The sequence below is a fragment of the Phacochoerus africanus genome, chromosome 16, assembly GCF_016906955.1.
Source record: "Phacochoerus africanus isolate WHEZ1 chromosome 16, ROS_Pafr_v1, whole genome shotgun sequence".
Taxonomy (NCBI): domain Eukaryota; kingdom Metazoa; phylum Chordata; class Mammalia; order Artiodactyla; family Suidae; genus Phacochoerus; species Phacochoerus africanus.
In genome coordinates, this window is record NC_062559.1 from 53,517,791 (window position 1) to 53,545,060 (window position 27,270).

A 27,270-nucleotide genomic window follows, 5' to 3' on the forward strand; every position below is an offset into this window, starting at 1 on the left:
GGCCAGGGGGACCGTGACTTAGCAGAGATGAAGGTGAAAGGCAACCGAGTTGGGGAGGGTTGCATAAGGGTCTGAGTAAATCATTGCTCAATGTGGAAGTGAAGTGACGGTGCTGATAGATTTCCTGTGACCATAGGACAGATGAGCAAGAACGTTCAATTCTCGGCATTTCTGTTTTCCATCCCAGGGATTGTTCCTTGGGCCATTATCGCTGCAGTGGATGAAGGTACTTGCTTAAAATAGGCTACTGATGTTTTCCTTAGAATTACAGCACACGTCAGAGGAGACTAATGACCCAACGCTGCACTGTTTTCTTTTCATTTCAGCTGGCCTCAAACAAATAAACCCGATAAATATTATCAGAGTCACATATGCTCATTAAGGGCTATAGTCAGTGGCTGTGTTTGTTTTACTGTGTAATAGATGATGAAACCATGGTGATGAGCAGAGTAGGCTGGAATGGTTTTCATATTTTCCCATCTTAACACTGGAGACTGGCTCCTTGTTTTTCCCTGGCTTGTGTTAGACACAGAACAGCTTCACTAAAACACTTCTTCATCTTGACCTGCCTTCAAGCCGTCCTCACTCACATCTTCTGATCTAGCTCAGGGATACATGATAAATGTTTGAAAGTGGCCCTTAAATATAGCATTGAATGGGAAACAAGTACTTACAGGGTGTGGACACTCATGTGAAAGCTTCCATTTGAGAGCAAGTATCCTCCGTAATTGAGGGTTTGGGTCTTAATTGTTTTATGGGTTAGAGGACAGAACGGGAGTCATGCTGTATAAAATTTATGTTATAAAAAGTCAAGACATACTACGCTGGCCAAATGTTTTTTTTAGGATTTCAGGCCTGTAAAAGGAAATAAATTCCATGATTATTTCCTAATGAAAATACAATACACTTTCCTAGCAGGTCCTGACGGCGTTCGTATTTTTAAAGAGACCATGAAAAACAATGTCTCTTCTCATTCCATAAATTCTTACCAAAATGGTAAAATTGTACATGGAATTAGGCTGTTGTACGGTTTTCTAGCTCCTTCTTGCTCTAATGCATTCTTCTGTCGACAGAGTGGTCTTTCTAAAAAATACCATCTGATCATGCCTCTCCTCCAGGTGAAAACTTGGAGGGGCTCCGTATTAACATAATCCAAGCCCTTTGCAGGGTACAGGTGACGCTTCCTGCCATGGCCTCTCTTCGCTCCTCTCCCTCCCGTGTTACTCGCCCCTAAGTAACTCACTATCATCCTCAACAACCTCCAAATAACTTCCCACTTGATGTTCTGGTAAAAACTGTTTTCATTATGGCTCCACTCAGATACAACTTCTGTGATAAAGGAGTCTTAGAGATAAACTTGTCAATGCCCTTTATTATTCGGATGTGGCCATAACAGCTTAGAAACAATCCTATTGAGATAAAGGGTTGCGGGGGGGGGGGGGGGGGGGGGGGGGGGGGATGATTCCTAGCGGTGGACCTGTGCAGGGAGTGGCTAGCCACCGGTTCTGTGGTCCGGTAAGCCTGGCTTCATCACTTACCACCTGTCTGGCCATAGGCAAGTTCCTGAACCTCTTCGAGGCTCAGTTTCTTCAACTGTAAAAAGCACCCCTGCCAGCTACTCGAGAAGGTTGCAGTAAGGGCTAGATCTACCTACAGAGCATCAAGCTCAGCGCCTGAAAAAGCGGGGCTCCTCAGTAACGGATGGCTGTCGTTATCACAGTGGAAATAGGGGCATGTGGCTCATATTTGGGATGGACTTCTGTCCTAAGCCTCCACAGCATCCAAATCTTAATATTTGGGAGGAAGCCTGGGGGAGAGGAGGAAGGCTTGCCTTCCACCCTGGAAGCTCTAAGGGAGGGTCCAGTCAGCAGGAGCCGGGACACGGTGGAGACCAGCCAATCAGAACTTCTGCCTGGGGCCCTGCATCTGGAAGTGACCAGCTGCAAGAGCAGTGCCCAGGCTCCTGGCCTGACTGCGTCCTGCAGGAGGGCCAGCTGCCCGGCCCCTCCATATGCTCTGAGCCTGGCGTTTCTCTGACCTCCTCCAGCGAAGTCCTCTTGTATTTAGGTTGAATCAACTTGACTTCTACTTCTGACCAGTGAGACTTCATGGTCGATATAATTCTGGGTAGAGGCAGACAATTTTTTTCCCAGCTCTTCACCATCCACTGTTCAGGCACTTTGTACTTCATCATCTCCCAGATTACAACCATGGCTTAACTTCCTTTGTTCATGGACGAAGAGGAGTCTCCAAAAATGAGGACGTGCCGGCGATCTGAGAGGTTAACTCTAATTCACACGGGTGAGCAGTTAAATACACGAACCTAGGCTGAGAGTTGAAGGGTCTGATCTGAATGGCAGTGGGGAGAAGCCCAGACAACCCGGGCTCACTAAGTGGGACCTGGTTACAAGAGAAACTGTCATCTAGGGCAGGCATCACCCTGCACTAAGTAACCAGTGATTTTCCAATGTTTTTAGTTGGAGAGAAGTATAGGACAGATGTGTTGGCTCTAGAAGCAATAAAAGCAGCTCCTTAAATCACCAAGAAGCAGTGGGGTGGGGGGAGGTAACACAGTACAGGATAAATCAGGAGGAGTGGGCAGGGCTGTCTGTTACGGTCAAGGGTAGCAGGGGGTGATGTGGTCGGCGGCAGTAAACAGCCTGGGGGTGAGGAAACCTCGGACCACAAGCATCAACCAGAGCAGAAAGCTTCCCTGAACCCCACCCTGAAGGGGAAAGACACACAACTGGCGGAAGAGGGATAAGATGCTAACAGAAACCCAAACGGGGCAGTAACATTAACGCACATACAAATACATGTAATAAAAACAAAGGGAGGGAAACAGCGACTCAGCGTCCTATGCTGAGCCCCTGATGGCAGTGACATCTAGTGTACATCAGAATTATCTGAGGCTTTAGTGAAAAATGCAGATCCCTGGGCCTCTTGCCCAATAGGGGCTGCGGTAGTGCTCTTTGTGTGGAGCCTGGGACGTGTAATTTTTTTTTTGTCTTTTGTCTTTTTAGGGCCACACCTGTGACATATGGAGGTTTCCAGGCTAGGGGTCCAATTGGAGCTGCGGCTGCCTGCCTCCACCACAGCCACAGCAACACCAGATCGGAACCGCAGCTAATGGCAACACCGGATCCTTAACCCACTGAGTGAGGCCAGGGATCGAACCCACAACCTCATGGCTCCTAGTCGGATTCATTAATCACTGTGCCACGACGGGAACTCCTGGGATGCGTATTTTTAATGGGTTCAAAGTACTTTAAATGCAGGTCACATTACTCGCTACATGGCAGAAGAGAGCAGTGAGGTTTTTAGCTTTAATAAATCCAATGCCAGGTCAATGTACTTATTAATATTTTCCCAGGAGAACATGCTTGAGGTTAAAATACCTAACCTTGCTGCACTAGAAATGTCAGAGGTGACTTGAACTTATTTATGCAAATTCAAGCTTAAGGTGGACTTGCTATTGGTAATGCATCAACCCAGTGATACTACGAATGGCCACCAGTACTGAGAGTCACTGTGGGCCGCACACAGCTACGCGCCCACACTTGCGTTCAAAAGTTTGCTCTTCAGGAGTTCCCGTTGCGGCTCGGTGGGTTACGAACCTGACTAGTATCCATGAGGATGTGGGTTCAATCCCTCCCCTCAGTAGGTTAAGGATCCAGTGTTGCCATAAGCTGTGGTGTAGGCTGCAGATGCTGCGGCTTGGATCTGTCATGGCTGTGGCTGTGGTGTAGGCCAGCAGCTGCAGCTCCAATTCAACCCCTGGCCCAGGAACTTCCATACGCCACAGGGGAGGACCTAAAAAGAAAAAAAGAAAAAAATGTGCTCTTCCAAGTGACTTTGTGAAGTTCGTTTTATTAGTCTTCCCATTTTATGGATGAAGAGAGTGAGAAACACAGAGGAAGCGACCGGCAGACGTCCCATATGGTGACAGTGAATCTTGTGTCCCCTTGACTGGCCCCAAGGCCCTCAGACATTTGTCAGACACATTCTGGTGGGGTCTGTGAGGGTCTCTGGGGATGAGATGAACCTCTGAGTCAACGCACTGAGTGAAGCAGAGGGCCTGCCCCAGGGTGAGGGAACCCTGTCCTATCTACTGCCCTGTCCCCTGGCCGGCTGAGCGGGGACAGTGGCTTCGTCTGGCCTTGGCCTGGAACTCAACCCACTGGCTTTGCTGGTTCTCAGGCCTTCGGACTCAGTCTGGACCTTCCACCCTCAGCCCTCCTTACCTGGGACTGCAAATTGCTATCTGTGTTGGACCTCAGGGCCTCTCCAAGGAGACTGAACTCGAAGCCTCTGGCCAAGGCAAGAATTACCAGACCCGTGTCATCACCCCACCTTCCCCCAGCTGGAGCAACCTGGCCTCCTCCTTCCTGCCCCTGCTAGGAAAGGGACGTGGTCCACCCCTCACCCCACCTTACATGCCCCCAACCATCCAATGAGTGTATCGTACGACCCCACTTTCCCTAACCAATCAGCAGGTCAGCAGGTGTATCGCAGGACCTCCCCTCTCCCTGGGAAACAAAAATAGACATGACCATGTGCCCGCTGTCAGCTCTCGCTGACTGTCAGGAAGTCTTCCCGCTGTGCCTGCAGCATCTCTTATCTCAGTAACTCTACTTTCTCCCCACCTCCCCATGCTTATAAATTCTTCTTTCTTTTCACCCTAGTAGGAGTCCAGAAATTCTTCTTCCGACCTGTGGGCACAGACCTCGACAGCCTGCAGATCTGGGGACTCCCTGCCTTCTAGAACTGTGAGTAAACAAGTTTCTATTGTTTAAGCCACCCAGCCTCTGGTGTTTTGTTTTGGCAGCCTGAGCAGACTAAGATAGATTTTGCTGCTGAGAAGAGGGGTGTTGCTGAAGCAAATGTCCAACTTGTAGAAGAGGCTTTGGAATGGGGTAAAAGGAAGAGGCTTGAAGAGTTTTGAGGTACACGCTAGAACACTGCTAGACTTAGGGGCATCAGGGGGGTTATGGGGAGGTCTCACATAGCCGTGAGGAACACGTTAGTAAAAACTGGAGGAAAGGTGATCCTTGTTAGAAGGAGGCAAAGAACTTGATGGAAGTGTGTTCACGTTTTGTAGAAGGTAGAACTTGCAAGCAATGAAATTGCATATTTAGATGTTCCCATCGTGGCTCAGCAGAAATGAGTCTGACTGGCACCCATGAGGATGCAGGTTTGATCCCTGGCCTTGTTCAGTGAGTTAAGGATCTGGCATTGCTGTGAGCTGTGGTGTAGGTCACAGACGTGGCTCGGATACTGTGTTGCTGTGGCTATGGTGTAGGCTGGCAGTTACAGCTCTGATTCAACCACTAGCCTGGAAACCCCCATATGTCATGAGTGTGGCCTTAAAAAGAAGACCAAAAAAAGAAAACTGGATATTTAGCTGAGGAGATTTCTGAGTGAAGTGTCAGAATGGCTTGGTTCCTTCTGTCTGTTTATAAAATAAAATGTAAGAAGAGAGAGGTTAGTTTTTTTTTTTAACAATCAATTTTTTTATTACTCAAATGAATTTATCACAACTGTAGTTGTATAATGATCGTAACAATCCAATCTCACAGGATTTCCATCCCACAGCCAAAGCACATCCCCCCACCCCCCAAACTGTCTCCTCCGGAGACCATAAGTTTTTCAATGTCTATGAGTCAGCATCTGTTCTGTAAAAAAGTTCAGTCTGTCCTTTTTTCAGATTCCACATGTCAGTGAAAGCATTGGATGTCAGTGTCTCATTGTATGGCTGACTTCACTTAGCATGATAATTTCTAGGTCCATCCATGTGGCTAAAAATGCCAGTATTTCGTTCTTTTTAATGGCTGAGTAATATTCCATTGTGTATATGTACCACATCTTCTTGATCCACGCCTCTGTCGATGGACATTTAGGTTGTTTCCATGTCTTGGCTGTTGTAAATAGTGCTGCAATGAACATCAGAGTACATGTGTCTTTGCAAGTCGTGGTTTTCTCTGGAGAGATGCCCAGGAGTAGGATTGTTGGATCAAATGGTAGTTCTATGTTTAGTGTTCTGAGGAATCTCCATACTGTTTTCCACAGGGGTTGCACCAGTTTACAATCCCACCAACAGTGTACTAGGGTTCCTTTTTCTCCACACTCTCTCCAGCACTTTTTGTTTGTAGACTTTTGGATGATGGCCATTCTGGCTGGTGTGAGGTGGTACCTCATAGTGGTTTTGATGTGCATTTCTCTAATGAGGAGTGATGTTGAACATCTTTTCATGTGTCTTTTGGCCATCCGTGTGTCTTCTTTGGAGACTGTCTGTGTAGATCTTCTGCCCATTTTTGGATGGGGTTGTTTGTTTTTTTGGTGTGGAGCTGCAGAAGGTGTTTATAATTTTGGAGATGAATCCCTTGTCAGTGGATTCACTTGCAAAGATCTTCTCCCATTCTGTGGGTTGTCTTTTTGGTTTTTTTTTTTTTTTTTTTTAGGGTTTCCTTTGCTGTGCAGAAACTTTTAAGTTTGATTCGGTCCCATTTGTTTATTTTTGTTTTTATTGTCATCACTCCAAGAGGTGGATCTGAGAAGATGTTGCTGTCATTTATGTCAGAGAGTGTATGGCCTATGTTTTCCTCTAGGAGTTTTATAGTATCTGGTCTTCTATCTAGGTCTTTCATCCATTGTGAGTTTCTTTTTGTGTATGGTGTTAGGGAGTGTTCTAATTTCATTCTTCTCCATGCGGCTGTCCAGTTTTCCCAGCACCACTTATTGAACAAGCTGTCTTTTCTCCATTGTATATTCTTGCCTCCTTTGTCATAGATGAGTTGGCTGTAGGTGCATGGGTTTAATTCTGGGCTTTCTATCCTGTTCCATTGATCTGTATGTCTGTCTTTGTGCCAGTACCATACGGTTTTGAGGAATGTTGCTTTGCAGTATAGTCTGAAGTCTGGGAGCCTCATTCCTCCAGCTCCATTTGTCTTTTTCAGGATGTCTTTGGCTATTCTGGGTCTTTTGTTCTTCCAAACAAACTTTAAAATATTTTGTTTGAGGTCTATGAAAAATGTCCTTGGTAATTTGACAGGGATTGCATTGAATCTGTAGATTGCCTTAGGTAGTATAGTCATTTTGATCATATTAACTCTTCCAATCCATGAGCATGGTATATCTTTCCATCTCTTTGTGTCATCTGTGATTTCTTTCATCAGTGTCTTATAGTTTTCAGAGTACAGGTCTTTTGTCTCTTCAGGTAGGTTTACTCCTGGTATTTTATTCTTTTGGATGCCATGGTGAACGGGATTGCCTCCCTAATTTCTCTCTCTGCTCTTTCATTGTTAGTGTATATAAATGCCGTCGATTTCTGTGTATTAATTTTGTATCCTGCGACTTTGCCAAATTCATGGATGAACTCTAACAGTTTTCTGGCAGAGTCTTTAGGGTTCTGTAGATATAGTATCATGTCATCTGCAAATAGGGATAGTTTTACTTCTTCCTTTCCAATTTGGATTTCTTTTATTTCTTTTACTTCTCTGATTGCTGTGGCTAGGACTTCCAGAACTATGTTGAAGAGTAGTGGCGAGAGAGGACATCCTTGTCTTGTTCCTGATCTCAGCGGGAATTCTTTCAGCTTTTCACCATTGAGAATGATGTTCGCTGTGGGTTTGTCATATATGGCCTTTATTATGTTGAGGTAGGTTCCTGCTATGCCCACTTTCTGAAGGGTTTTTATCAGGAATAGGTGTTGGATTTTGTTAAAGGCTTTTTCCGTGTCTATTAAGGGGATCATATGGTTTTTATTCTTCAGTTTGTTAATGTGGTGTATCACACTGATGGATTTGTGGATATTGAAGAACCCTTGCATCCCTGGGATAAATCCCACTTGACCATGATGTATAATCCTTTTAATGTATTCTTGGATGTGGTTTGCTAGTATTTTGTTGAGGATTTTTGCATCGATGTTCATCAGTGAAATTGGCCTGTAGTTTTCTTTTTCTTTCTTTCTTTCTTTTTTTTTTTTTTTTTTTTGTGGAATCTTTGTCTGGTTTTGGTATCAGGGTGATGGTGGCCTCATAGAATGAGTTTGGAAGTATCCCTTCCTCTACATATTTTTGAAATAGTTTCAGGAGGATAGGTGTTAGCTCTTCTCTAAATGTTTGATAGAATTCACCTGTGAAGCCATCTGGTCCTGGACTTTTGTTTGTTGGAAGTTTTTTAATCCCAGTTTCAATTTCAGTTCTTGTGATTCGTCCATTCATCTTTTATATTTCATCTTGGTTTAGTCTTGGAAGAGTGTACTTTTCTAAGAATTTGTCCATTTCTTCTAGGTTTTCTGTTTTATTGGCATATAGTTGCATACGGTAGTCACTTATGATCCTTTGTATTTCTGTGATGTCTGTTGTTACTTCTCTTTTTTCATTTCTAATTTTATTGATTTGAGTCCTCTCTCTTTTTTTCTTGAGAAGTCTGGCTAAGGGTTTATCAATTTTGTTGATCTTTTCAAAGAACCAGCTTTTCGTTTCATTGATCTTTTCTATGGTTTTCTTTGCCTTTTTTTTTTAAGGCATAAGAGTTTTTTTATTGAAATATAATTGATGTATTGATGTACAATAATATGTTAGTGTCAGGTGTCCTGAATAGTGATTTGACATTGTATGCATTACAAAATGATGTCTAGTAATTATCTGTCCCCACACAAAGTTATTACAATATTATTGACAATATTAAGATTTCACATGTAAGTGAGATCATATGGTATTTGTCTTTGTCTGACTTATTGCACTTAGCATAAGACTCTCTAGATCCATCCGTGTTGTTGCAAATGGCCAGATTTTTGTTTTGCCTTTTTTTATTTTTTATTTTTTTGCTTTTTAGGGGCACACCTGTGGCATATGGAAATTCCTGGGCTAGGCATTGAATCAGACCTATAGCTGCCAGCCTACACTACAGCCACAGAGACAAAGGATCCGAGCTGCATCTGCAACTTATGCTTGTAGCTTGCAGCAATGCCAGATCCTTAACCCACTGAACGAGGCCAGGGATCAAACCCTTATGGATACTAGTCGGGTTCTTAATGCACTGAGCCACAATGGGAACTCCCAAGATTTCATTATTTTCAATGGAGGAGTAGTATTCCATTGTATATGTATATCATATCTTCTTTGCCTATTAATCTATCAGTGGACACTTAGATTGCTTCCATATCTTGGTTATTGTAAATAACACTTCAGTGAACATTGGTGTACACATTTCTTTTCTTTTTTTCTTTTTTTTGGGGGGGGGTCTTTTAGGGCTGCACCCGTGGCATATGGAAGTTCCCAGGCTAGGGGTCTAATCAGAGCTATAGCTGCCAGCCTACACCAGAGCCACACAGCAACACTGGATCTGAGCTGTGTCTGCAACCTATACCTCAGGTCACGGCAACACCAGACCCTTAACCCACTGAGCAAGGCCAGGGATGGAACCCACATCCTCATGTATGCTAGTTGGGTTCATTACCCACTGAGCCTCGACGGGAACTCCACATATTTTTTCAAATTAGTGTTTTTGTTTTTTTCTTTTCAGGTAAATACCCAGAAGTGAAATTACTGGATCACATGGCAGTTAGATTTTTAATTTTTTTGAGGAATGCCCATATTGTTTTCCATAGTGGCTGCACCAGTTTACAATCCCACCAGTACACAAGGGATCCCTTTCCTCTGCATCCTCACCAACACTTGTTATTTGTTGTCTTTTTTGTTGTAAGTTTTAAAATCACAGTTTCAATTTCAGTACTTTTGATTGGTCTGTTCATCTTTTCTATTTCATCTTGACTTAGCCTTGGAAGCTTGTACTTTTATAAGAATTTGTCCATTTCTTCTAGGTTGTCCATTTTGTTGGCATGTGGTTGCTTTCAGCGGTCTCTTATGATCCTTTGTATTTCTGTGATGTCCATTGTAACTTCTCTTTTTTCATTTCTAATTTTATTGATTTGAGTCCTCTCTTTTTTTTTCTTAAGAAGTCTGGCTAAGGGTTTTCAATTTTGTTGATCTTTTCAAAGAACCAGCTTTTCGTTTCATTGATCTTTTCTATGGTTTTGTTTCTATTTCATTGATTTCTGCTCTGCTCTTTATGATTTCTTTCCTTCTACTAAATTTAGGTCTTGTCTGTTCTTCTCTCTCAAGCTGTTTTAGATGTAAAGTTAGCTTGTTTATTTGAGCTTTTTCTTGTTTCCTGAGCTGGGCTTGTATTGCTATAAACTTTCCTCTTAGAACGGCTTTTGCTGCATCCCATAGTTTTTGGAGTGTTGTATCTTTGTTGTTATTTGCTTCTAGGTATTTTTTAATTTCCTCTTTGATTTCTTCAGTGATCCATTGGTTGTTGAGTCTTCACGTGTTTGTGTTTTTTGCAGATTTTTTTCTTGTTGTTGATTTCCAGTCGTATAGCATTGTGGTCGGAAAAGATGCTTGATATGATTTCAATTTTCTTAAAGTTACCAAGGTTGGATTTGTAGCCCAGGATGTGATCAATATTAGAGAATGTTCCATGTGCACTTGAGAAGAATGAGTATTCTGTTGCTTTTGGATGGAATGTCCTATAAATATCTATTAAGTCCATCTGTTTTAATGTATCATTCAGGGCCTGTGCTTCCTTATTGATTTTCTGTCTGGTTGATCTGTCCATTGCTGTAAGTGGGGTGTTAAAGTCCCCCACTATGATTGTGTTATTGTTGATTTGTCCTTTTAAGGTTGTTAGCAATTGCCTTATATATTGTGGTGAACCTATGTTGGGTGCATAGATAGTTAAAATTGTTATATCTTCTTCTTGGATTGATCCTTTGATCATTATGTAGTGACCTACCTTGTCTCTTAAAATATTCTTCATTTTAAAGTCTATTTTGTCTGATATGAGTATTGCTATTCCAGCTTTCTTTTCATCCCCATTTACATGAAATATTTTCTTCCATCCTCTCACTTTCAATTTGTATGGGTCCCTAGAAGTGAAGTGGGTCTCTTGAAGACAGCATATATATGGGTCTTGTTTTTGTATCCATTCAGCCAGCCTATGTCTTTTGGTTGGGGTGTTTAGTCCATTAACATTTAAGGTAATTACTGATATGTGTGTTCTTATTGCCATTTTATTAATTGCTTTGGATTTGTTTTTGTTGCTCTTTTTTCTTCCCTTCTTCTCTTGTCCTCTCCTCTTCTGGTTTGATGACTATCTTTAGTGTTGTATTTGAGTTGATTTTTCTTTGTTTGTATATCAATTGTAGATTTTTGGTTTGCAGTTATTCTGAAGTTTTGATATAAGAGTCTATATGTATATGAGATTGTTTTAAGTTGTTGGTCTTTTAATTGCAAGTTCATCTCCAGTGTCCTGCATTTGTACCCACCTCTTCCCATGATTTCTGATTTTGGTGGTATAATTGTGCATGGATGATTTCGTATCTTTACTGTGAGCCTTTACTGGTGAGCCTTGTCATTTGTGGTATTTTTGTTTCCTGTTGCTGTCTTTTTTCTGCCTAGAGAAGTTCCTTTAGTTTTGTTGTAAGGTTGGTTTAGTATTGCTGAATTCTCTCAGCTTTTGCTTATCTGTGAAGGTTTTTATTTCTTCTTCAAATCTAAATGAGAGCCTTGCTGGGTAGAGTAATCTTGGTTGGAGGTTTTTTCCTTTCATCACGTTAAGTATATCATGCCACTCCCTTTGGGCCTGCAGAGTTTCAGCTGAAAAATCTGCCAATAATCTTATTGGGGTTCCCTTGTATGTTGTTTCTTTTCCCTAGCTGCTTTCAAGATTTTCTCTTTAATTTTGGTCAGGTTGATTAATATGTGTCTCAGGGTGTTCCTCTTTGGGTTTTTTTTTTAAATATGGTATTTATATTGTGATTCCTGGATTTGCATGGGTGGTTCCTTTCCCATGTTAGGGAAGTTTTTGGCTATTATCTTTTGGAATATTTTTCTGTCCCCTTCTCTCTCTCTTCTCTTTCTGACACCCCTATAATACGGATGTTGATGCGTTTAACATTGTCCCAGAGTTCTCTGAGACTCTCTTCATTTGTTTTCAATCTTTTTTCTCTTTTCTGTTCTGCATTCATAATTTCTTCTAATCTGTCCTCCACCTCACTTACTTGTTCTTCTGCCTCCTGTATTCTGCTGTTAGCTGCTTCTAGTGAATTTTTTATTTCAGTGATTGTATTTTGCATCTCTTCTTGTTTAAGTTTTATATCTTCTATCTCTTTGCTCAGTGTTTCCTGTAAGTTATCCATCTTTGCCTCCAGTTTATTTCCAATGTCTTGCATCATCTTCAGCATCAACAATCTAAACTCTTTTTCCTGGATGCTGAGAATCTCCTCATTGCTTAGCTGATTTTCTGGGGTTTTCCCTTTCTCCCTCATCTGAGTTATAGTTCTCTGTCTTTTCATTTTTATAGGTTTTTGGTGTGGTGACCTTTTTACAGATAATAAAATTGTAGCCTCTCTTACTTCTGGTGTCTGCCCCCCTTGTGGCTGAAGTCTGTATGGGCACTTGCTATAGGCTTCCTGATGGGAGGGGCTGATGCCTGCCCACTGGTAGGTGGAGCTGATTCTAATCCCTCTGGTGGGTGGGGCTTAGTCTCTGGATGGGATTAGAGGCAGCTGTGTGCCTGAGGGGTCTTTAGGTATCCTGTTTACTGAGGGGTGTGGCTGTGATCCCACCTGGATTGCTGTTTGCCCTGGGGCTTCACAGCACTGACTGATGGGTGGGGCCGGGTTTTCCCAAAATGGCCCCCTCCAGAGAAAGGCACGGCTGCTGAATATTCCGAGAGCTTTGCTTCCAATGTCCTTCCCCCACAACAAGCCACATTCACCCCTGTTTTCCCTCCAAGAACTGCAGTCAGGTTTGACCCACATTCCTATGGAGACTTTGCTTTGCCCTGGGACCCAGTTCACATGAAAGCCCATGTGCACCTTTTAAGAATGGGGTCTCTGTTTCCCCCAGTCCTGTGGAGCTCCTGCACACAAGCCCCACTGGACTTCAATGCCAGATGCTCCAGGGGCTCTTTCTCCCAGTGCCAGATCCCCACACGTGAGGATTTGATGTGGGGCTCAGAACTCTCACTCCTGTAGGTGAGTCTCTGAGAACCAGTTAGTTTCCAGTCTGTGGGGCTTCCCACCCGGGAGGTGTGGGGTTGTTTATATCATGTAATTACCCCTCCTGCCTCTTGATGTGGCCTCCTCTTTGTCTTCTGGAGTAGGATATCTTTTTTAAGGTTTCCGGTCCATTCGAGTGAAGATTGCTCAGCCTTTAGTTGTGAATTTTGTTGTTTTTAGGAGAGAAGTTGAGCTCCAGTCCTTCTATTCCACCATCTTAATCCCATCTCAAAGAAAGTTTTAAAATCCTGACAGCCGAATATGTTTTTTCCAATCCCAATATGATGTTATCGCAAGCCTTTTTTTCCTTGGTGTTTAGTCTGGTTTCACACACTTATGGGAGGCCGCAAGCAGAGGCCTCGCTCCCCGCATTTGACGCTTGTGTTCCTCATGGGAAGCAGCTGTGTGGACAACTCAGCTTGCTGGGCGGCCCTGTGCAGAGGCGCTGCACGTTGCTGCGCTCAATTCAAAATCTGGGCTCCATCCCCGGCAGCGGCGGAGGCTTCTTAGTGGGGCTCTGGTGGCGCGGGCCTGGTGGTGGCGCGGGCCTGATGGCAACAGCAACAACCACTCAGGCAGCTGCCCCAGGGCTCGGGTGGCAGGGCCCTGCTCAACGCCGGTGCCGTGGGCTCAGGTCCCAGTGCAGCAGCGTGGTGGTGTGGTGGTGTGGTGGCTCGGGCCGAGAGAGGTTACTTGAGGAAACAATTTTTAAGCAAAACGGAGCCAGACTTGAAGGTTTGGAAAATTCTCAGCTATACTGAAAATAATGAGAAAGCTCGTTCTGAGGACACTAGTAAATGGCTGGAAAACCACTTGATAGGCGATCGCGGATTCAACTCCCACACTTAATAGGCCATGTTGAGAGAAGCCAGGCACAGAGATGGGATTGTACCAGGGACACGGCACAGAGAGAGCAGGACGGAATGAAGGAAGCTGCTGGGCTTCTTGGATTTCAGGGGATGGGACCACAGAGCTATTCAGCTGCAAACTTGCGTTTCGAGAAAAAGGAAGAAGTACCCCCAAAGGAGAGCTTAGGGGCGCCACTCCCAACACAGGCCCAGGAGGCGCAGGCCTGGAGGTGGGGAGGGTGCCAAGGCTGCCTCTTCCTCAATTTCAAAGATCACGATTGCCACCAGCCACACCCTCACAGAGCACCAGGTGGGTGGGCTTGCCCCTCCGACCCCTGGAGATGCTGCTGCCTCCCCATGGGCTGGAGAGTGAAGGTCAAACCAGCAGGGATTGTACTTGAGCTTTAAGATCTAATGGGTTTGCCTTGCTGGGTTTGAGCTTGTTTGGGACCTATCACCCCTTCCTCCTTCCAGTGTCCTCTTGCGAAACAGGAACACCCATCTTCTTCCTGTCCTACCGCTGTACTGTGGATGTGTGTAACTTGTCTGGCTTCACAGGTTCACACCGAGAGGCATTTTGCCTCAAGATGAATTGTATCTGGAGGCCCGCTCATATCTGTTTACATGATATTTAGATGAGACTTTGGACATTAGAATTGTTGCTGGAGCCAGCTGAGGGTTTTGAAGTAGCTGGAGTAGAAAGACATGTGAAAAGGACATCATTTTGAGGGGTCAAGGATAGAATGTTCCAGACTGAATGTTTGTGTCTCCCTAAAATTCACATTAAGGTCCTAACCCCCAATGTGAGGGAATTCGGAGATGGCCCCTGGGAAGTAGTTAGGGTTAGATGAGGTCATGAGGGTGGGGCCCTTGTGATGGGGTTAGTGCCCTTATAAGAAGAGAGGCAGCACACTAGTTCTCCCTTTCTCTCCCTCCCTCTCTCCACCCACCTCTCTTTTCCTTGTGAGGGTGCAATGAGAAGGTAGCATCCATAAGCCAGGGAGGGGACCACCACCAGAACCTGCCCACACTGACACCCCATCTCCGAACTTTGAGAAATCAATTTCTGTTGTTTACTATTAATTGCTGTCCAATCTATGGCATTTCAACATGGCAGCCCAAGGAAATTGTAGGGTTGGCATTTGAACCCAGAAGTCTGATTTGAGGACTCTTCCCTTGACCAAAAACACACATTTTTCAATAATCCTTTTGCCAAAAGAACTCTAGGAAGCAAGCTTTACCCTTTGTTAAAGGAGGTTTCTGTCTCCAACATGTCTCTCATACCAAGGGACAGAGAAAGTGTGACTTGATTGAAGGGCCCAAGTGCTGGGACCATCTTCCTTCCATCTCTGTGTAGTGGGACAGAAATCTCCCTCCCTTTCCCCTCATGACACTGTGTGGACAGGCCACCAAGGGCGGGAGCAACTGAATCTCTCACTACATGACTTGACCATGTCACCAACACCTGCGTGGAAATGAAGTTTCACCAGATGCAGCCGGGCCTCAGGCCTCAGAGGGACCACACGGCTGCAGCATCTCCAGGAGGGCCCATGGATGACACCCTCCCCAAGCAGCTCATGAGACCACCGCACTGGTGGTCCCTCTCCTGGACATGTCAATACCCTCCTCTCATGCCTTCTCTCCTTCTCTAGCTTCGTTCCCTCCACCTACATCTCCCTCTGGTTCCTGGAGGGTCTCTATCCTTCACTGCCTCGTAGCCTTAACATTCACAAGGGTTTTTTCAAAGTTGATTTCTCACCCTCTTTTTTCTTGTTGTTGCTTTTTAGGGCTACACCTGTGGCATATGGAGGTTCCCAGGCTAGGAGTTGAATCAGAGGTACAGCTGCTGGCCTACACCACAGCCCCAGCAACGTGAGATCCGAGCTGCATCTGCAACCTACACCACAGCTCACGCCAACGCGGGTCCTTAATCCACTGAGTGAGTCCAGGGATGGAACCCTCATCCTCGTGGAAACTAGCTGGGTTCATAATCCGCTCAGCCACAAGAGAACTCCAACCCTGGCATAGTCTTCTCCTGCTGTTCTTGTGACAGATACCCCAAACCAAACAACCAAGTCTCCCTGCTTCCCCAGCACCGCCGCCGTCATACCTATGTGGTGAGATTGCCTCCCCGTCACCTGCCTAGACCCGGGCCCGGGAGCACAGGGACCACATCTGTCCTGGTCTCTGTCTCTTCAATACCCTCAGCACCTTGTACATGCCTGGCTCTTGGAAGACATTCATTGAGTGAGGACGGGCTGAGTGAACAAATGAGACAAAAGTCTCCATGGCACAAGTGGAGCTGCTGCTGTCCGCGCCAAGACGTTACGGTCCCCGACGCAGGAGTCAAAGGGCCTGGAGAGTGAGCACTGCCTGACTTGCCCCGTGGCCAGCCTCTCTGTGACACTCTGGCTGGAGTCAAAGAGAAAGGTGTGGCTGCCAGTCAGGGCCACGACGTGCATCCGAGAGCTGGGCGGAGGGGTGCGCCTGGGGGCTGAGGACCTGCTCGCTAGCCACATGCCAGCCACGTGCCCTGGCTCAGATGCCTGAGTTCAAAGAGGGATGCCTTCCAGTCAGTCTGCCAAGAGCTGGGAGCCTTTGGCAATTCACACAAAGACGCAGTAGGGGCCATCCAGGACCCTGTCAGTCACCCAGGAGGATGCAGACCAGCAGGCCGGGGGGAACCAGAAAAGAACTTGCACCTCAGGCCCGGGAGGCTGAGGCTTAAGGGTCAAGTGGCCGGCCCATCAGTTCGCAGAAGCAGCCTTTGGATGACAGAAGGGGATCAGCCAGATCCAACACTAAAGCCTCCCATGAGTGCAGCGGTCAGTGACACTTAGTAGGGACACACAGGTCCCTTGAATGCAGTGTGGCCCTATGTGATTTGGAGGGAAAAGCAAACAGCAAGGAAACCAGAGAAATAAACCAAAGAAGATAATGTTGTCCTATTTCTTTGTCAGAAACAACACACCAATGGGTAGAAGTGGCTTCCTGAGTTTAGGTCCCCGGTCCCCGCCCCCCGCCCCCATCACCCCTGAACGACTTGTCACCAAGACCCCTGGAGAGTGTTGAAGCCCCATCCCCGCGTGGCCCTTCCCCGAGTACGCAGGTAGACCTGGGCCAGGTGGACACGTGCACGTTGTGCTGTAAATTTGCAGGGATATAGGACTGACTCTAAGTAACCTACCCCAAGGGGAAACGAAGAGGTGGGAGACCTTAGAGTGACATGCCTTCTGGCGGGAGAGCTGGGTCCTGTCCCTTCTTGGGCGTCCGGTCAGCGGCTCCCTTCTGCAGATGCTCTGTTGCACTGCAGCCTGCTCCCTTCTCGCCCTCCCGTCAGCAGCCAGGGTACCGACCAGTCCGTCAGCCGCTGAAAGAGGAAGCCCGGAGCAGGTGTGAGTCTGCGGTGGGTTGCGTGTGTGTTCAGGCCCCTGCCTCACACACTCTCCATCCTGACAAGTGCAGAAGGTGAAAACATTGCCAGACAGTCTGTTTCTGCGGGGGAGCAACCTGTTGCTGAAAGATTTATCATCAGGGGATGGTGAGGTCGGAGGCCTTTACTTGAACCAAAATTGGTCGTTCCGAGTTCATTCTGTAACCTGATCGTTTATTTCTATTTTAGGCCCCTTCTCCCGAGGAGGAGGAGATGCGTGTGGGACAATTACCTCACTGGATGCCGTGTGGTCGGGTGACTGTCTCCTCGGACAGCCTGGGAGAGACGTGTGTGCGCGGCTCCTGCGAATGTTGCTTTAACCCTTTGGGGCCCGTGTGAGCGCAAACGCGCAGGGGAAACCTCATACATACGTGACAGGTGGGATTTCGAGACATAGCTCTTGGGCGGAGCACACGCATGTTCTATACACACACGCATCTCTCCCCAGCCACTCGTGAGAGAGGATATGGCTGGCGAGAAGTGACAGAAGGCTTGCAAAAACCACCGAGGGGTTCTTCTTATAAATATCAATGGTCTCTGTTCGTGAGGTCAAATTCAGTAAATGAAACAGATCGATGGCCGGCAATGATAGTCAGGGCTTGGCTCTGTTCTAAAAATCATGACACCTTCTCTGTACACAAAGCTTTAGGCCCCTCAGAGTGTGCTCATTCCTTTTTTTTTTTTTTTTGGTCATTTGTCTTTTGTCTTTTTAGGGCTGCACCCACGGCATATGGAGGTTGCCAGGCTAAGGGTCCAACTGGAGCTGCAGCCGCCGGCCTCCACCACAGCCACAGCAACACCAGATCCGAGCTGCATCTGTGACCTACACCACAGCTCACGGCAATGCTGGATCCTTAACCCACTGAGCAAGGCCAGGGCTCGAACCCACAACCTCATGGTTCCTAGTCGGATTCGTTTCCACTACGCCACGACGGGAACTCCCTCACTCTATTTTCTCATATAATCCATGGGTGTTTCTAGTCTTACTTCAGGGATGAGGTCACGGAGGTCTAAAGAATGATTTGCCCAGAGTCATGGGGCAGAGCTGGGATTCGAGCTCGGTTCTGGATGCTAAGACCAGAGCTCTGTTCCTCCCGGTCCCAAAGCCAAGAGGCCACTGGGGGTACTAGGAGCCAGTCGTAGAAGAATCTGCTTGCCATCCCCATTCACTCTCTTGAGGTTAGGTAGGCTGATGACTCCCTGACTCAAAATGCCCATCCTTCTCTGAGAATAGCCACTAATCCATTGGGGAACCCCCCCTACCAATGAGCCATCCAACCCGGATCCTCAGCCAGCAGGCCTCCTAATCATGCCTGTTTCACATACCTCATCCTGGGTTGGCTGTTTAGGTCGGAACAAGGTGGCACAGACGTGGGCCTCCGTGGACCTATTTGAGGCTGTGAAGGGAGCTCCCATTGCCTCCTGTTGATGAACTCTCAGAAGCCACTCCTATTTCCCTGTCTCCTTCCTCTTCTTACTTGAGACAGTGGGGAAGACAGGAGGTGGGTTTATCCGACACACATGCTCATCCACATCCTTCCTTACCGCCCTCTTGTCCTGCATCTGAAGGCAGGGATATTACGCAGTTTTGGCCAATGAGATGTGGCCACCACTCCCCAGGTTCCAAAATAAAAAGGCAAAGTTGTGCCCTTCCCACTTCCGGCTGAGTGGAGAGCAGATGTTATGCCTGGAGGGGCAGAAACCATCTGGAAAACATTTGAAAACAAAAAAGCTACGGAGCTGAAAGATCACGGCATCAGGCTATCAGCCCTGGGCAGCCCACCTTAGACTTTGTAACAGGCACAGAAAGGAAAATGCAGCTCTTGCTTTACTATCCTGTGAGCTGCAAATTCTGATATCTGCCAACAGGAGAGGCAGCCTCTTGAGCTTAGAACGAACAGAAACTTGCACTCCGTTTACTCGTTTTATGAAACTGACTTAAATGATCCGAACGCCTCAACTGTGGCCTGGGGCTGGAGGAAGCCATGCCCACGCGGAGATGCAGAGGACTACACCATGGAGTCAGGAAGGGTGATGCCCCAGGCTTGCTCTTACCCATGTTCGCTGCTGCAAAGTCTTCCTGGATATTAAGGACAACCCACCTGGGAAAGACAGATGCTGAAACTTTCAGCATCAAAATGCAGATTGGCGTAAGCCAAGAACCCCTAGGGAAGGTTAGTAAAAAAGTCAGAACTGTGTATTTCCACATCTGTTTTCAATGAGACTTATGTCAAATAATTTTATTATTTGACAAAAGCAATCCAAAGAATGATTTTGTGTTTTCAGGATGCCTTGAAAAGTCATTCACATTCACCTATAAGCACACAGACATGACACACCCCCTGTCCGTAGTGTTGGATCAAAGGAGAAACTAGGACCTGGGCCTCCTGAAGAGGAAGAGACTTGACTGGCTGGGGGTGGGGGCGTGGGGAGGGCGGTGGGCAGCCGTGGGGGTGGAGGGGGGCAATGTGGTTGCTTCTCTTAGGATTCCTGTTTCAGCCAGCCTGGGGCGAGCACTCTGTTTTCAGCTTGACACCCATCAGGAAATGGTTCTGCTGAAACATCCTCCCCGTTGATACAAACGAGACATGTCCCTGGAAGAGCAGAGAACACCAGCATGGGCCTGAGCGCTCTGGTGAGAAACATCATTCCTGGGCCCACTCGGGAACAGCAACCATCATCTTACAGACTGCAACTGAGAAAGCAAACCTGCCAGAGGAAGTTTCTAGAAGGTCATCTGGTAACAGGTACCGAGTGTCTCTAGCAGTGCAAACTCTTTAGCTGAGTAATTTCATCCCTTTGAATTCACCCTAAAGATATTTAAAAATGTACAGGGAAGGGAGTTCCCATTGTGCTTCAGCAGGTTAAGAACCTGACTATATCATGAGGATGGGGGTTCTATCCCTGGCCTCCCTCAGTGGGTTAAAGATCCAGCATTGCCTTGAGCTGTGGTGTAGGTCGCAGACGCGGCTCGGATCCTGTGTGGCTTTAGCTGTGGTGTAGGCCGGCTGCTGCAGCTCTGACTTGACCACTAGCCTGGGAACTTCCCTGGGCTGCAAGTGCGGCCCTCAAGAGGGAAGTATAGGGAAGAAGGCTTATTGTTCAGAGGTCATCCTGCCTGCTCCTCTCCTGCTCCACACACCCTGCTGAGTACACCAAGAAGGCAACATTCTTACCACGCTTCACCATGGCCATTTCTCAGACCTGTGCTTAAAGCAAGTGACCTTGACGACGAGATAATATCTCCTCCTGGACAAAGAGCGGGCTTGCTTCCTGCGGACACAGCAGAGGTAGATTCCCCATCTGCCAAGTCAGCCTACCGCGTGCACAGCACCCAGCTGGGCCCGTGGCATCTGCTGCGGGACTTGGGGGCCGATGGAACCAAGGCCATTTGTAACCCTGGGGACGAACCTTGAGAGCTTTATGCTAAGTGAAATAATCCAGAAAGAGAAAGATGCCTGCATGCTGCCTGGTATCGCCTGTAGGTGGAGTCTGAAAAAAAGAAAGGTCCAACTGATAGAAACAGAGAATAGAAAAGGGGTTGCCAGGGGCTGGGAGTTGCAGGGAAACAGAGGCTGGTAAGAGTGTTCACACTTTTCAGTTATGAGATGAATAAAGGCTGAGGATCTGATCTAAAACATGCTGAATCGAGTGGGCAGCACTGTAGGGTATAGTTGAAATTTGCTAAGAGAGCAGAATTTTAATGTTCTCACACCCAGAACAGGTCAGCATGCGAGGGGATGGGGGTGCTAATTAGCCAGATAGGGGGAGTCCCCGCCCAAGACGTGCATACACCAGATCGCCACAAGGTACGCTTTAAATATCTCACAGTTTTATATGGCAATTATCCCTCAATAAAGCTGAAATTTGAAAAGATGGCCCGCCGCCGCTGTGAGTTACACCGTAATTCATCCGTAAAGTCTGAGCGTCATCCCTCTGTCTCGCTGACTCACATCTGCACGGCTCCTTTTGAAACCTCTCGGGTCCCTTCCTTCCAGCACCTTCCCCTGCTCCCACTTGATCTAGGTCCTCAGCATCGCCTTCCCAGAGATGGCAGTCTTCTCCGAACTGGTCTCAGCCTCGATCCACAGCTCTCCAGCCCAATTATAACTCTGCTGCCGCACTGATGTTCTTACACACACACACACCAGAGCATGTCACTCTCTTGCTTCAAATACTTCAAAGCCTCCCTAATCCTGACGAGAGGCCCCCGAAACCGGCCCCGACTGGCCTCACCACACTTTGTTGCTGTCACCCTTGCTATCCTCCCCCACCCCCCACCCCGGGCTATCCAGTCATCCTTTCGATCATATGCAAATTCATCCAAACCCATCCCCTCCTGTGCTTTTATCTGGGTCCTGTCTTTCTCTCCTATTGGCTTGTGAGCTCTTTGAGGGCAGAAACCCTATCTTATTTATATTTGTTACACACATCTGGTTCACACAGGCCATAAAGAGAGTACCTACACGTAAGTAAGTGCAAAAATCCAGTTAAAACTTCAGAGCCTGAGCTCACTCCTACCATCAAATCTTAATTCTGGGCGTTCCCAGTGGGCCAGTGAGTTAAGGATCTGGCATTGTGTTGTCACTGTTGTGGCTCAGGTTGCTGCTGTGGCGCGGGTTCGATCCCTGGCCCAGGAATTTCTGCATGCCTTGGGCGTGGCCCAAAGACAAACAGACAAACTTAATTCCATAAAGTTCTAGGTTATGAAGCTCATCTGATGGACTCTGACCATGTTGCCATCGATATTTTGCTGCCCAGAAAGGAATGAATCCAGTGATTCTTAACTATAAAGAACATTGCTTTGAAAATACTGGTTTTTGGAAGTTCCCCTGTGGCTCAGTGGTTTGTGAACCTGACTAGTATCCATGAGGATATGGGTTCAGTCTCTGGCCCTGCTCAGTGGGTTAAGGATCCTGTGTTGCTGTGGCTGTGGCTATGGCTGTGGCCAGCAGCTGCATCTCTGATTTGACCCCTAGCCTGGGAACTTAAGTGTGACCCTAAAAAGCAAAAAAAAAAAAATTTCTGTCCATTTCTGTCTGACACTGGAGGGAGAGCACCTTGGGAAAGTCAACAGCTCAGGGCAAAAGCCAATGGGAAAAACTAACACCACAACAGCATATTATGTTTTGTAAGATCGTCTTAGGAACTGAGCAGACTACGATGATTCAAGCCCTTTCTATAATTTATTAATGAAAACATTCAAAGACAGAAACAAATGTTAACTTGGGAAAATTAAAGCAGATGTGGGAAATAAAACAAACAAAAGCCTTTAGACAGAACAACTGATCCAGTAGGAAGTGGGCCTGAGACTGGACAGCAGGTTTCTATATTCCATTGAAAGTGTATCACTGGGGGAGTTCCCATCGTGGCGCAGTGGTTAACGAATCCGACTAGGAACCATGAGGTTGTGGGTTTGGTCCCTGCCCTTGCTCAGTGGGTTGACGATCCAGCGTTGCCGTGAGCTGTGGTGTAGGTCGCAGACGCGGCTCGGATCCTGCATTGCTGTGGCTCTGGCGTAGGCTGGCGGCTGCAGCTCCGATTCGACCCCTAGCCTGGGAACCTCCATATGCCGCGGGAGCGGTCCAAGAAATAGCTAAAAAGACCAAAAAAAAAAAAAAAGTATATCACTGGGGATTGGACACTCTGAAAGATGGGCCACATGTTAATTTGAAATGGTCTTTATTTCTTCAGGATGCTCCGTTATCTTAAGCAGGGCATAACGTAGTGCTTCCTAAAAGGTTTTAAAACATCAGGATGGACCCTGTGACATGATAGTACTTGATGAGCCATTTCTAGCATGAGGATTTTGGCCAAGAAAGGCTCGGCAGCAGCCAGCAGCCACGGAGTCTACAGAGCTCTCTCTTAAGTCAGGTATGGGACAAGCCATCCCGACACTGGCGTTGCCCTGAGCTGGCCTCTCAGCTGGTTAGAATAGAAGCTGCAACGAAGTCTTACTGGAGGGCCTGCTGGAAGGGCTGGACCTCTGGAGTTGCCCAGGAGCCACAAGGGCTCATAAGGGTGGCTTTAAACTTAAGCCTCTCAGGTACTGGAAGTAGGAGTCTCCCCAGGTCCTGCAGTGGATCTACAGCACTGGCCCTCCAAGAAGGGGCAGCAGCAGCCTTCTTGCTACTTGAGGTCTTGCTTCTGCTTCAGAGTCCTCCATCATGGTCTATCAAACACTGAGCTCTGAAACCTCTCTCTGCTGTCAGCGTTTTGTCTCATCATAGAAGTTGTCGACACAGCTTCTTTTCCCCCAAGCCCTGGGGAACTTGGTTCTCTTATTTGACGTCTCTGGCCTCAGGAGCTGGCCCTCACCTCTGAGGTGGTCTCATCAAGGTCGGAAGCTAACAAGTATGGACGTCACATTGCATCAGTTCCACAGACACCCAGAGCTCCCGCCACCAGCTGCCAAACCACACGGACAGACGCGGCACTGCTAACTGATGGTGAGTATTGGCGCCGCCCAGGGTGGAGCTCAGCTGTGACAGTAAAAGGGGACTGAGCTGGAAGCTCTCTCACAGCTAATTCAGCAACTTCAGTTCCATTGTTCAATTCCAAGCAGATGGTTCTGCTTTTGACCTAGTCTGTGAGTGGGGTGCCTTGTTGTAAAAGGCTTTATTTCGCAAACATTTCAGACATATCTTGATTATCTCATTTCGTTCATTCCAGTTTCACAAAAGTATATAAATAAGACCCAAAGATAAGTGCCAAAAGAGGAATTTGTTCCAACCCTTATCAGGTCCATTGTTCACAGAATGAGCACGATTCCTCATTTGGAAATTTCCTTAGGTTAATGACAGAAAAAGAAAGACGGGCAGGTTACATAGAAGGCTATTGAAATTATGCTCCACAAATTAGAAATTGCCATGGTATGCATTTTTTCTTCCTTTTATTTCAGTCTTTGGCTCCATGTTACAGAAGAAATAGTGGAGGAGTGGCTTTTTGTAGTTATTTCCTACATCTCTATATGAGAAATCACTGTTTTGTTTCTGAAAGTCCCCATCATTTGGAAAGGCTCTTCCACGCTGCATGACCAGAACCGGTACGAGTTCATCGGCCACTTCATGTGGATAGAGGATGGGCCGCAGGAGACGGGGAAGGATGGGGAGGAGGCTCTGTTTCTGTAAGTGCTCGGGTGTGGGCGCATCTGGTTATCGGTTTCCTGTGAGATGCACTTGGAGCCGAGGCGTCCGTGCTCGTCTTCGTCATTCAGCGGAGAGTGTGAGTCTCCCATTACTTACACATGAACTTGGTGACTTAGAATAACACTTCGTGATCCAATCTCAACGTGCTCTTTGCCAGCTGTGACAGGATAACATCCCCGCCTCCGGGAGCCTTGGCAGCACCTTCCACTCATCAGTGAGACTGCATCTGACCCTCACAGAAGCAGCAGCTGCAGGAACAGTGCTTGGGACTGGGTAGTGATGGGAGAGCGTGCCCACCCAGGGCAGGGCCCTTCTCAGCCCATTTGAGCCACACAGGGCTTGTTGGCATAACTCCCAAGCTGTGCTCTATAGATGTGAGCTGGGAGAAGGATGTGCCCGATCATGTCCAAGGTCACGGAATGGTAAGCTCCAAACTTCCAAACGGTGGCAGAGGGGAAGGGCTGCAAGGTCTGATGGAGCCGCAGTACATCTTTGTGGCTAACAGATAAGGAGCTAAGATAAACATCTCTGGACTGGTTGAAACAGCTTCTCAACGAGTTTCAAATGGTTTCTCTCCGTTGTTTCTTCCATACACTCTTTCCACCAACCCCTAAATCTCTTTCCACTATGGTAGTCTGTTGCTGCATGGTTAGGCCAAGATATTAAGTGCTCCTTAATAAAGTCCTTAACTTCCGAAGGGGTGAAAGAAGACAACCCATTACCAGCAAGAAAATATGGCTATCATGTGCTATCATGTGATCACTAATGAGTGCCCGGAGCTTGAGGTACAGCCGTGTGGCTGGTTTATTAGTTTGTTTTCAATTTTTCCATCCGTGCAGAATGCTCCTGATGAGGCTTCTCTCCCCTGGTCTCCCTTCAGACACTGTGTCCTGCTTCCTTCTTCCCCAAACCCTGCCTCCCAAACAGTTGTCCCATTTATCATCCCACCTGTACAAGCTCCACCACAAATGTAGGGTGCTATTCGTTCTTAGGTTTTTCAAACTCTACAGGGTGGGGAGTTCCCATTGTGGCTCAGCAGGTTAAGAATCTGACTAGTTGGTGTTCCCATCGTGGCTCAGGGGTTAACGAATCCGACTAGGAACATGAGATTTTGGGTTCAATCCCTGGCCTCGCTCAGTGGGTTAAGGATCCAATGCTGCCATGAGCTGTGGTGTGGGTCACAGATGTGGCTCAGATCCCGAGTTGCTGTGCCTCTGGAGTAGGCTGGTGGCTACAGCTCTAATTAGACCCCTAGCCTGGGAACCTCCATATGCCGTGGGTGCGGCCCTAGAAACGACAACAAAAAAAAATCTGACTAGTTGACTGGTATTCATGAGAATGCATGTTTGATTCCTGGCCTTTCTCAGTGGGTTAAGGACCTAGTGCTGCCATGAGCTGTGGCTGTGGCTGTGGCTGGCAGCTCTGATTTGACCCTAGCCTGGAACTTTCATATGCTGCTGCTACAGCCCTAAAAAGACCAAAAAAAAAAAATGCGTAGGACGAACCTTTGTTTTGTTAATATTGCCCACTTCTTCTTATTGCACAGCGTTGGTGTCCCTGCAAACAGACACCCTGATCTCCATTTCCTGATTTAAAAAAAAAAAAAAGAAATTAATAAGACGTTTCCTAGTAACTTCATGGCAACAGGAAATACTACATAGAATGTGAAAACTTTTCTGAGATGTCCTAATGCCACTTGTTCTGTCATTTAGTGGCTGGGAGACGTCGCTTTGAGGTGAAAGGAAAACGGCTGTCCTTGACAAGTCCAGGAACTCTCTCCTCAAGGTAATCCCAAGCGGGGAAGCCGAGTAAGTCAACTCCATGTAACTGATCACAACCTGCATTTGACGTCTCTTCAAAGGAGCAGAATAGTGATCAGCATAAAATGTTGCTGGATTGGATCCCACTTATTTTTAACCTCGATCTTGATGCTGTGGGACTGCTTCTAGATCATCAAGATGCATGTGCCTTTTGCCAGAATGAATGGAGAGAATGGGTACCCAGGGGCCAGCACAAGGAACCAGAATGAGCTGTCTCAGGGTACTGCCAGATGCAAATCATCTTTGCCCACCTTTATCCCATAGAGAGCCATTTAACCTTATTCAATTTGGTGCGCAAAGAGATCTGGGAAGGAGTATTCTGATTAATATAGCCCTCCCTAAGGAGAATAACACAAAAACATTTGTTTCCAGTACAAATAGGCTCCAGGTAAGGCATGAAAGTCAAGCCTGCCATTCAGGTTTCCAGAGACAATTCCAGGCACACATTCCAAAAAGTGGAGAAAAAATACTGATGTCAAAAACCTGATTGGAGCCTAATATTGAAGTAGACGATGCATTGTTTGCATTGGGGAAAGTAAAACATCAAGGAGGGACACCTCCATGTCACTAGGAAGCTGATTTGGAGGGACAAAGCCTTCTTCCGTGGGCAGAGGAGCTCGGTGGGAGCCTAGAATGTAGTTGCACCTGCTAAAAACACCTCTCATTTCTGGGTACACACCCTGAAATACTGGAAAATAAAATAAGCATAATATGTACGTGTAGGAATGATTCAAATACTTACTAATTTGGCGCATTTTGAAAGAGCATAAATTAGAATCAAGAACCTGTGAAGGCACAGGCGGGGCAGCACAATAATGTTTGTTGCCATGCGGTTTCCAGCAAAGGTGCCATTTACCCTTCAAATACAGTCCCTGTGGTTTGGCCAGTTCCTTCTCAGCCATTATTAAGAGAGGAGGGAGCTGGAAATACACTCAGATCCAGATAATCC

General features: G+C 46.7%; 1 long non-coding RNA gene across 2 annotated transcripts in view; it reads right to left on the reverse strand.

The window, feature by feature from the left end:
- The window catches only part of LOC125117365 (uncharacterized), a 36,488-nt gene extending 16,301 nt beyond the window's left edge, over window positions 1–20,187 (reverse strand). Inside the window, exons 1-2 of one of the 2 annotated variants that reach the window (XR_007132598.1) lie at window positions 18,680–20,187; window positions 17,108–17,290 (exon numbers count right to left, since the gene is read on the reverse strand). This is a non-coding gene — a long non-coding RNA (uncharacterized LOC125117365). Of the gene's footprint in view, window positions 1–17,107; window positions 18,032–18,679 lie in introns of those variants that run through there. The other variant, XR_007132599.1, reaches the window with a different exon arrangement.
- Window positions 20,188–27,270: the final 7,083 nt, after the last annotated feature.